This window comes from Ziziphus jujuba, chromosome 2 (genome assembly GCF_031755915.1).
Source record: "Ziziphus jujuba cultivar Dongzao chromosome 2, ASM3175591v1".
Taxonomy (NCBI): domain Eukaryota; kingdom Viridiplantae; phylum Streptophyta; class Magnoliopsida; order Rosales; family Rhamnaceae; genus Ziziphus; species Ziziphus jujuba.
In genome coordinates this window covers 15750517-15760429 of record NC_083380.1, presented here as the reverse complement: position 1 = coordinate 15760429, position 9913 = coordinate 15750517, and positions in this window count along the sequence as shown.

Sequence of the window (9913 nt, the reverse complement as noted above, 5' to 3'; positions counted from 1 at the left end):
CTTATTTTAAATTAATGTTTTTAAAATATATCTTGCCATATTTTTATTATATAGATTGGTTGGATATTTCAAAAGGAATTTTATAATATTTTTTACCATTTATTTTACATGATTGTTTGTAATTATTTAAATTATACTTTTGATACTATTTATTTTGATTTATTAAATCAAATTTTACGAATTATATATTAAATTTCACTTTTATATTATATTTCTTTAATGCAAGTATTTTAAATTATTTTAATGTATTTTATTCGTATTTGGATTACTTAATTATTTATTAAATTAATTATTCCTTGATTTTTTAGGCATAAGAGATTGGGTTTCGCGAAAACGTTTTAAAATGGAGACTTTTCCAACGGAGTGAATGGTGAGGGTTTTGAGGGAAAAATATTATTTTCAATTAATTATTATCGATTTATTTATTTATTCTTAATTAATCAAGTGTACTATGATTGTTATCACTATTATAATTGTATAGTAGATAGGATCACTCACTGAGATAATTAGCATCTCATATTATCCTTTGTTGTATAACTTTCATACTTAATTGTACCCTATGATGCTCTGTATACTATATTGGATATATTTTATTAAATACCCCATTAGTTCCCTATTTAATTTATGGAAGTGCTGATTATTGTGAAATTAAATTGTAGTAAGATGGAGGAATAAGGTGGTATATATAGAAGTGTGTTTTTCAGTGCAGGGAATTTGTGGTATGTCCAACCCTTAGGGGAGGTTCTACCAGATTTTCCATTGGAGGGTCCGCTAGGATTTTCTTGGGATCAGGACCTGTCTAGGGTTCCGGTGAGGGATCTTGAACGGGTCTTGACAATCTACCAGTGCCTCTTACACCATCCACATTGGTCGTCATAAGACACCCCAATTGGAGCCTAGCATCTTAGCCGGCATATTTTCGATCGGGGTACAAGCTCTAGTACACTTGTAATGCCCCACCTCCATTGGTGGACTTATCACTCTCTATCGATATTGTTCTTTATTTATCCCCTGTTCCATGCCCGAGAGATGTAGAATTAGATATCAAGTAGCTTGCAACTACTTGCAAGTGCCTCTTGCACTCGCCCATACTGATCATCATAATCTATCCCTTTTTAGGTGCTGCATTCTTGTTGACAAACTTCCAGCCGGGTATAAGCTCAAATACTATTTATAAAGCATTGTTTCCACTGACAAACCTAATCACTCTTTACCAATGTTATTTTCAATATAGCCACCATACTCGGTGTGAGATTTTTTATTTAAAGCTTCCTAGGATATAACCTATTCTCGCCTGAGCATGTTTAACTTAAGAATTCTTTCAAACCCCGAAGGTAATAATTCTAAAAAGGCATTGATATTATGAGAGTGACTATTATTACATTTGAACCATCCCTTATTCCATAACCACATGGTGTAAGTTTGGACACCAAATAGCCTACTAGTGCCTCTTGCATCCGACCCATTGATCATCACATTTGGGCACTAAGATTATGAAACTATTAAAACTTTTCATAGTGCTCACCATATGGATTTGAATGAGGAGTAGTTGGATGTTATTACCATAGATAATTTAGGTCTTCATGAATTTCCAATTCATATTAAGTGAATAGATGATGGGAAGCAATGAAATTTAAGAATGGGACATGTTTAAAAATTAAGGATGATAAAAATTAAGGATGATAGCTATATAGAAATTAAAGTTTGAGGGAAGGCAATTAAGGATGATAAAAATTAAGGATGATAGCTATATAGAAATTAAAGTTCTAGAAAGGGCTTGTAAAGACTGCATTATTGATAATATGCAAAAGAATGGCAAAAAAGCTACATTTGGCAATGCATGTGACAATTGGGAGAATCGTGAGGCTGATGATAGATGATTCAAAATTCAGAACTTTGCAATAATCATGTTAATGTGGTGAGGACTTCTATCTAACCCCATCATGAGTAATGAAAATATTGAGTTGGAATGTTTGTGGGCTTAGGAACACACAAACATAGAGAGCAGGAATACTTTTTGAAGGAAATTGGGTGGATGATTAATTGGCTTTTATTGATTTCTTTGTTGATTATTTTAGTTCTTTATTTTTGTTTACTGATTTTGTTGATGATGATGCTAAGTTTTGTGAGGTTGAAGGAAGAATTGTGGCTGATATGAATGTAATGCTTTGTAAATCATTTAGTGGTGAAGAAATAAAAATATGCCATTTATAAATAAATCCTTCTAAAGCTCTGAGGTTCAATGGTATATCAACAATGTTTTTTGGGCATTATTGGCCGATTGTTGGTACACAGATAACTAATGTATGATTAAATGCTTTAAATAAAGGAGGAAATTTGAGGTCAATAATCGAAATCTTATTGCTTTGATTCCAAAGCTATTTAGAATGCAATAAAGGTTATTGAGTTTGTCCTATTAATCTATACAATTTTATTTATAAAATTATATAAAAAACAATTGTGAATAGACTAAAAGGTATTTTGTTTTATTTGATTTCAGAAGAACAAAGTGATTTTATGCCAAGATGTCAAATAGTTGATAATATTATTGTCAAGATCCCTTTTGGATTTTTTTACGAAAACCTTAGGATGGTCACGACTGGGAGAAAGCCATCAAAAATTTTATAGAAAATCCAACAGTATCTCCCTTATAAGGTAGACTTCTTCAAAATTTTAACCTGTAAGAATAGTATACTCCTTTATTCATAACCACCCCACACCTCCCACTTACTATGATTTGACAATTTACAGCACTTCACAAATTATAACATATATACCCTCAAGTTCTATAATAATGTGGGGCATTGGCAGGCTGCCTGGCATCTAATAAGGGGATAATTCAAATGTAATGATAGTTAACTTATAATATCAAGACCTTGTTAGAGCGGTTGGCTTCAGATTTCGAAAGACCTTTAAACATAAGCATGTTTAGGTGAGGCAATCTTGGGATGGGTGATCTATTGGGAAGTTCTGAATAAAAGACCCATACTGAGTTCAATGACTAAACTAGGGATAATATCAGCAGAAAGTGATAGATCCACTAGTGAAAGGTGGAATGTTATAAATGATACCAGAGTCTTTACCTGACAAAAAGTGTACCAGTGAAGACACGTGGCCTTAAAGATGTTGGATTGTGATGACCAGTATGAGGGGTGTATGGTACTAGTAGGCTACTTGGTGTCTAATCCCACATCATCTGGTATAGATTAGAGGATGGTTTAAATGTATTTATAGTCATTCGGATTCTAATGACCAATCTGTATAGGTTTGGGGCATTGACATGCTATTGTTGTCCAAGCTCACATCGTTTGGGTGTAGGTCAATGGATGATTTAAATGTACTGATAGTCACTCTCATACATGAGAGCAATCCTAAGATAGATGACTTCTAAGGAAGCTCTAAACAATAATTTCCATATTGAGTGCGAGAGTGACAGGTTTGCGAGTGTAGGCGAGACGTTATAGTAATATCAATGCATTGCTAGGAAAAATATAGATATAAAATAAAACAAACATGTAACAATGATATAAATATATATTGTTATATATAAAAATATATAAAAATGATATAAATAAATATTTTTAATAGTGAAAGTCGTAACTAAGATTCCAATAACAACACTACTATCCAATACCAATATAAATATATATTTTTATATATACAAATATATGTACAACCTCTTGAAGGTTCTCTATGATTGCTCGTAGACTAAGTAACCTGGCCGTAGGATGAATGGCCATAAATATATATAGATATATATATATATATATACTTGCCCAAAGGCTAATTTGTCCAAATTTAACTCCCACCTCTAGCATCGTATGACCATTGCCATCAATTATACCAATAGAATCAGAGAGCTCACACACACATATGCACACAAACACACCCACAGGAACACGCATACACATGCACACGCTCACATGTGTGCACTTGCACATACACAAATCCAAAATATATGAGATGTGAGCAGTAGGACCTAAGGGAAACAAAAATACGACAATTGAATAATCGGGATGAAAATCCTCTCAATGTGTAAAAATAATATTATTAACTATATAAAGATATAAATCAAACTTCGATATCTAAAATAATTTAAAAGTATTAATTAAAAAATAAACAAATCCATAAATACAAAACAATAAAACATATAAATCACCTATAAAAATATTTATCAAATAAAATTAAAAACCACATGATGTATCATACTATATATAATTGTACAACCCCATAATATTGATTGACTGGTTGCATAATCAACAAAGGATGGTTGCCCACAGTGATTATCCAAATTTCCAATGCCGTAGGCAGTATAAATACAATAATAGCTCACCTAAAGGCATAATAAATATATCCAACCACCTGTATGCATAGCTAGATCACAGTCACGGTACTATATGGTACACTTAACACAAAATACATTGAGAAGATACTTGATACAGCATACGATATACCAGTGCTGTCAAGTGATTTAAGTGTCCCAGACATCACTTGAGAAAAGGGGGAGGGAGAAGAAAAACTTGCAACCGACCTTTTACCAGTGGAGGTGGGTTGTTGCAAATGTTATCAAAGCCTGTACTCAGTCAGAAGTGTGCCATCTAGCATGTTGGACAAGAGAGATGGATTGTGACAACTAGTACATGCAAGCACAAAATGCTAGCAAGTTATCTGGTATCTAATCCTATATCTCCCTGATGTAGATCAAGGGATGTTCAAATGTAATAATAGTCACTTTCATAACACCGAGGCCTTTTTAAAGCGGTTGGCTTCAGAGTTCGAAAGAACCTCAATGTTAAGTGTGCTCAGGCTAGAGCATTCTAGAATGGATGACCTTTTAGGAAGTTCTGAACAAAGAAATCCATACCTAAGATGGGTACTTAGGAAGCTTTAAACCAAAAAATCGATACAAACTATAGTGGTTAAATTAGAGACTATATCTGTAGAGAGTGACAGATCCACTAGTGGTACAGATATGCTAGTGAAGGCATTTTACATTATAGTTCGTAAAGGATGGAAAAATATAACCTGCACGTTGAAATCAATAATGTGAGATCCCACATCGGTTGGAAAGGAGAACGAAGCATGCCTTATAAGATGGTGTTGATACTTTTCCCTTGAGACGCTTTTTGACAAAACCGTGCGGGCTAGGCCTAATATCTCATGAAGATGGACTGGGCTATTACAGTTGGTATCAGAGCCAGTACCCGGATCGGTGTGCCAGTGAGGACGTTAGGCCCCAAGAGGGGTGGATTAGGAGATCCCATATCAGTTGGAAAGGAAAACGAACCATACCTTATAAAAGGGTGTGGATACCTTTCCCTTGATACGCGTTTTGAGAAAACCATGCGGGCTAGACCTAAAGCAGACAATATCTCATACGGGTGGACTAGACTGTTACAAATAACATATATATATATATATATTGAGAATATCGGTATTATCTAGTGCATCTAAAAATCACAATCCCATTTTTAAAACCATAAATAAAAATATAAACGAAAATAGAAAGTAAATAAATAAATAAATTAAATTAAATTAACTATAATTAAACATAAATAAATAATCTTGCATAATATATATATACATAATCTGACAATATAAACACACCATGTAAAAATCAAATTTAATAATAAATGATTTTACAACCCACGCACAATATTTATATAAATATAAATATATATATATATATATAAATAACAACTCTAAATATAAAATCAAACCTACAATTAGTCATAGTTTATAAACCATTTTCATTATATACACAAATGTGTAACCATATAATGAATATATATATATATATAGAGAGAGAGAGAGAGAGAGAATATATTTAAAGACACACACACACACACACACATGTATGATATTAAGTACCATAGAAATTCCAAAATTCTATAATAGAAAATAAATTTTTATCAAAGCCCCAAAAGTATTTTAGGAGAATAAACCATTCACATCTAAATATCATATATATATATATATATATATATGTATATACCATAAGAATAATCACTTAAAGTCACTGAAACATTTCAAAATAAAAATTATATAAAAAATACTCCTTAATTTCAATATTGACCCAATGCCAAACATACCAAGTCCAACAAAATCATTCTCATAAGCCAAACTAGTAACATCGAATTATCACTTATAAGATAAAACTTTAAAACATGCTTAATCAAGATAGAAACTTAAAATAACAATTCCATAAAAGCATGATTATATGCCCGTAATTTCAATGTATATAAATCCATCAAATGTATAGATGTGAAAGTGTATATATATAACTTACTTAGAGTTGTAAAAAATATATCTCTATATATATAAATATGCTAGAATTTGTTATGTGCTCAATGAATATATATATATATAATATGTGAAACCCCATCTCTATTGGCGGATCTGTCACTCTTTGCTAATAATATCCCCATGTTAGCCATTGCAATCAGAATGGAATTTTTCGTTCACAGTTTCTTAAGAGGTCACCTATCATTGAACAACTCTCACCTAAAATGCTTAACTTCAACATTCTTCTAAACCCTGAAGCTAACTGTTCTGAAAAAGCCTTAACATTATGAGAGTGGCTATGTAACACCCCGACCCAAACCACATCGAAATTCGTGCACGTTGACCAAGGTTGACCGTTGACTGAATGGGTCAAAAGTTGAATTTTTGTTCCAGTTGAAATTTCTAGTTGACCATGGTACCGTGGCGAAGTGCATGATGCCCCGATTTTGTAGACTAGTATCACGTTGAAAACGGAGCCACGGTTTGAAAGTTATGGGCAAAACAAGTTGAAGCGCAAACTGTCCAAAAGGTGTCGGGAGTTGACTTTTTATTCTTGTGTAATTTTGTTTTAACTTTTATATGATTGTAAAGTACTCGTCGATACGAGTTCATAGACTAGTGGCACGCTTAAATTGGACATCTGGTTAAAAAGTTATAGATGTTTGAAGTTCGCCGGATACCATAATATTTTATTATATCTGGCTTAAGTGCACAGTAATGCCACGTGTCATCACCGGTCTCTCACCCGTGGCAATTCTGGCCTACCCACCAAATTTCACGGCCACCGGACCTCCGACGCACCGGGATTGGAGCATTGTCCGGTGAAGCGCCGAAAATCTTCAAACCCCGATCTCTTCGCTGTCCGGCCTCCGTTTGCCTCACCACCGGTCCCATTGGAATCCTCTCCCCTCGATCTACAAAACCCCAATAAAATCTCAGCCATCGGCCACTGTACGTGCCGCCGCCGGCGACGGTTGCCGGTGACCGCGGCGGCTCGCCGGAAGTCATTGTTCCAGCGAGTACCCAGTTGCACCGCCGGTCCCTATCCATTAATTCCGACCTCCTGAATCCAAATCCGACGTCATTTTCTTCCAATTTGCGACGGTTTGGGAGAATTGAGGAGTCGAATCCTGAAAGCTTTCCGGCGAGATTCCGGCCACCTCGGGTTCAATCTCCAGGAAGTAAGACCGAATCCGTGATCTTCATCACTCAAGCTTCGATTTGGTATATTACTCGTAATTTTTAGTTGTTGTTTGTGTTTGCTCCCCAGGTACCAATTTGGGAGTTACCCGATTAAAATATTAATATATTTGGGTGGTGTACTGTGGCTGTTTTAGGTGCACGCGCGAGTAGTGAAGTTGATCCTGCGGAGGATCTTAGCTGATATACGCGCTTAAGGTGAGTGACCCACCTTTAAAAATATTTTGGGAAAATTAATTATATTTAATTGGTGTTTAATTGATATTTGAATTATGCTCATGTGGAGCAATTTAATTATTATTTTATTGTGATTTAATTTTATTTATTATGCATGAGCAAGGAATTTTCAGTAATAAATCGTATGTGGTTTTAATATTATTTTTGGGCATAATTGGTTTAAATATTTTGCGAAAATATTTGTTCAAATTGGAAGTTTAAATTTTATAATTATGCCCGTGGTATATTATTTGTTGGACTGCGTATTGTGAGAAAAATTATTTTTATTCGTTATCGATGTTTTCGTATCGGGTTTGTTAAAGGAAATTATGTGGGATGGTAAATGTGAAAATTGGTATATTTTCCACGGTAATTTTGGAAAAACGGTACGGTAATAATTAATTTAATAATTATTTTAGACGCATTCATACAGTATTGGTGTTCTGGTGTATATGTGGTTTACCGCGCAAGTTATTATGTCTCCCGTGAGTTGCCATTGGACCGTAGGCATGCAAGTTTGATATTGGCCACAGCCGCCCCCCTCCTTGGCCGGGATGACGGTTTCCGCAGCGGTATTGTCGGGACGCCGAAGTGTCGTTTGCAAGTTTCTTTCTTTAACCCCCCGCCAGTCAGTGCTCGGGATGCTGAGTATCGGAGGACATCACTGGTATATAGTGTGGTGCGTCAAGTGTAAATTTTCAGATAAATTTTCAAACCCCAAAAGTGTTCAAAACATTATTTATTATATTTATTACATTTTAATTACATTTGGGGTATTTATTTAATTATTGTTTATTAAGTTGTTTGATCCCTTGGTTTTCGGGAAATACGAATATCGGGTTTTGTGAAAATGTTTTAAAAATGGAACATTTCCAACGGAGTGATTAGTGAGAGTTTTGAGAGAAATTAGTATTTTCAATTGTTATTATTTATTTACCTATTTAATTGCCGGTATTAATTAAATTCCCTTATTTGTTATATTGTTTTTATTAAAAATGTTCAGTAGCCAGGGTCGCTCACTGAGATGACTAGCATCTCACGTTTTTAAATTCCGTTCCCTTAGGTGCAAGGGGTGGTAGGCGTCCTTCCGGAGCAAACCAATTCTCCGCCGCTATCGTAGTTCGAGAAGTACCTTTGTACTCGTTCAATTCAGTTGTAATATTTCTTTCATCTTTGTTGTATTTTCTATCAAATAGCACTTCATGAAGCTCTGTATACTGTTCTGGACACTTATGTATTATTTATGCACTGGATTATTGTTATTCCTGTGAAATGCTGTAAAATTGTGGAATCAATTTGTAGTATTGTGGGAGGAATAAGGGGATGAATATAGAAGTGTGTTTTCAGTGCAGGTAATGTTTGGTAAGTCCTACCTTTAGGGGAGGTGCTGCCGAATTTTCCGTTGGAAGGTTCGGTGGTATTTCCCTGGGATCAGGGCTTGTCTAGGGTTTCGGGGAGGAATTTTGGACGGGTCCTGACAGTTGGTATCAGAGCATAGGTTCTTGTAATCCTAAGGGACTATGCATTGCTGTACAGCCCATTCGTAAATTTCTCTCTTTTTGTAATCCTGCTTAAGTGTTTTTGTTTCTAAACTCTTATTTGTTTCCTCAGAATCTGCTACGATGCTTAGGCGGGACGCACAGAGTACTCAGGAACACTCAGCTGAGAGTTCCAGGAGTCGATCGAGCCTTAGGCAACTTGTCTCTCAACTAACTCGAGCCTTCGGAGGTTCAAGCTCTAGTAATCAATCCGTGGATCAGGCTCGACGTTTGGGAGCCGTGAACTTCGATGGAAGCCAAGGCCCAGCTGCAGCCATAAATTGGCTATCCAACATGGAGAAAATCCTGGAAGAGGCGATGCAGTGCCCCGACGAGGATATGGTGAGAATCTCTGGTTTCTTGTTAGAAGGAGACACCCGGAAATGGTGGAAAGTAGAAAAGGCTCGCAGAAGGCATACGTGGGATCAGTTTAAGGTTGCCTTCATTACTGAGTATTGTCCTCCTGCCTACCGTGAGGTAAGGAGGAGAGAGTTCGAGGAACTGCGACAGGGGAACATGACAATGTCCAAGTACGAGAGAAGATTTCGGGAACTATCCGAATTTTGCATGCACATGATTCCCGACGATCATGCGGAGAAGGTGAGGTTCATAGACGGCTTGAATGAAAACATAGCCCTCAACCTTGCTGGATCAGTACATCCCACCTATTAGTC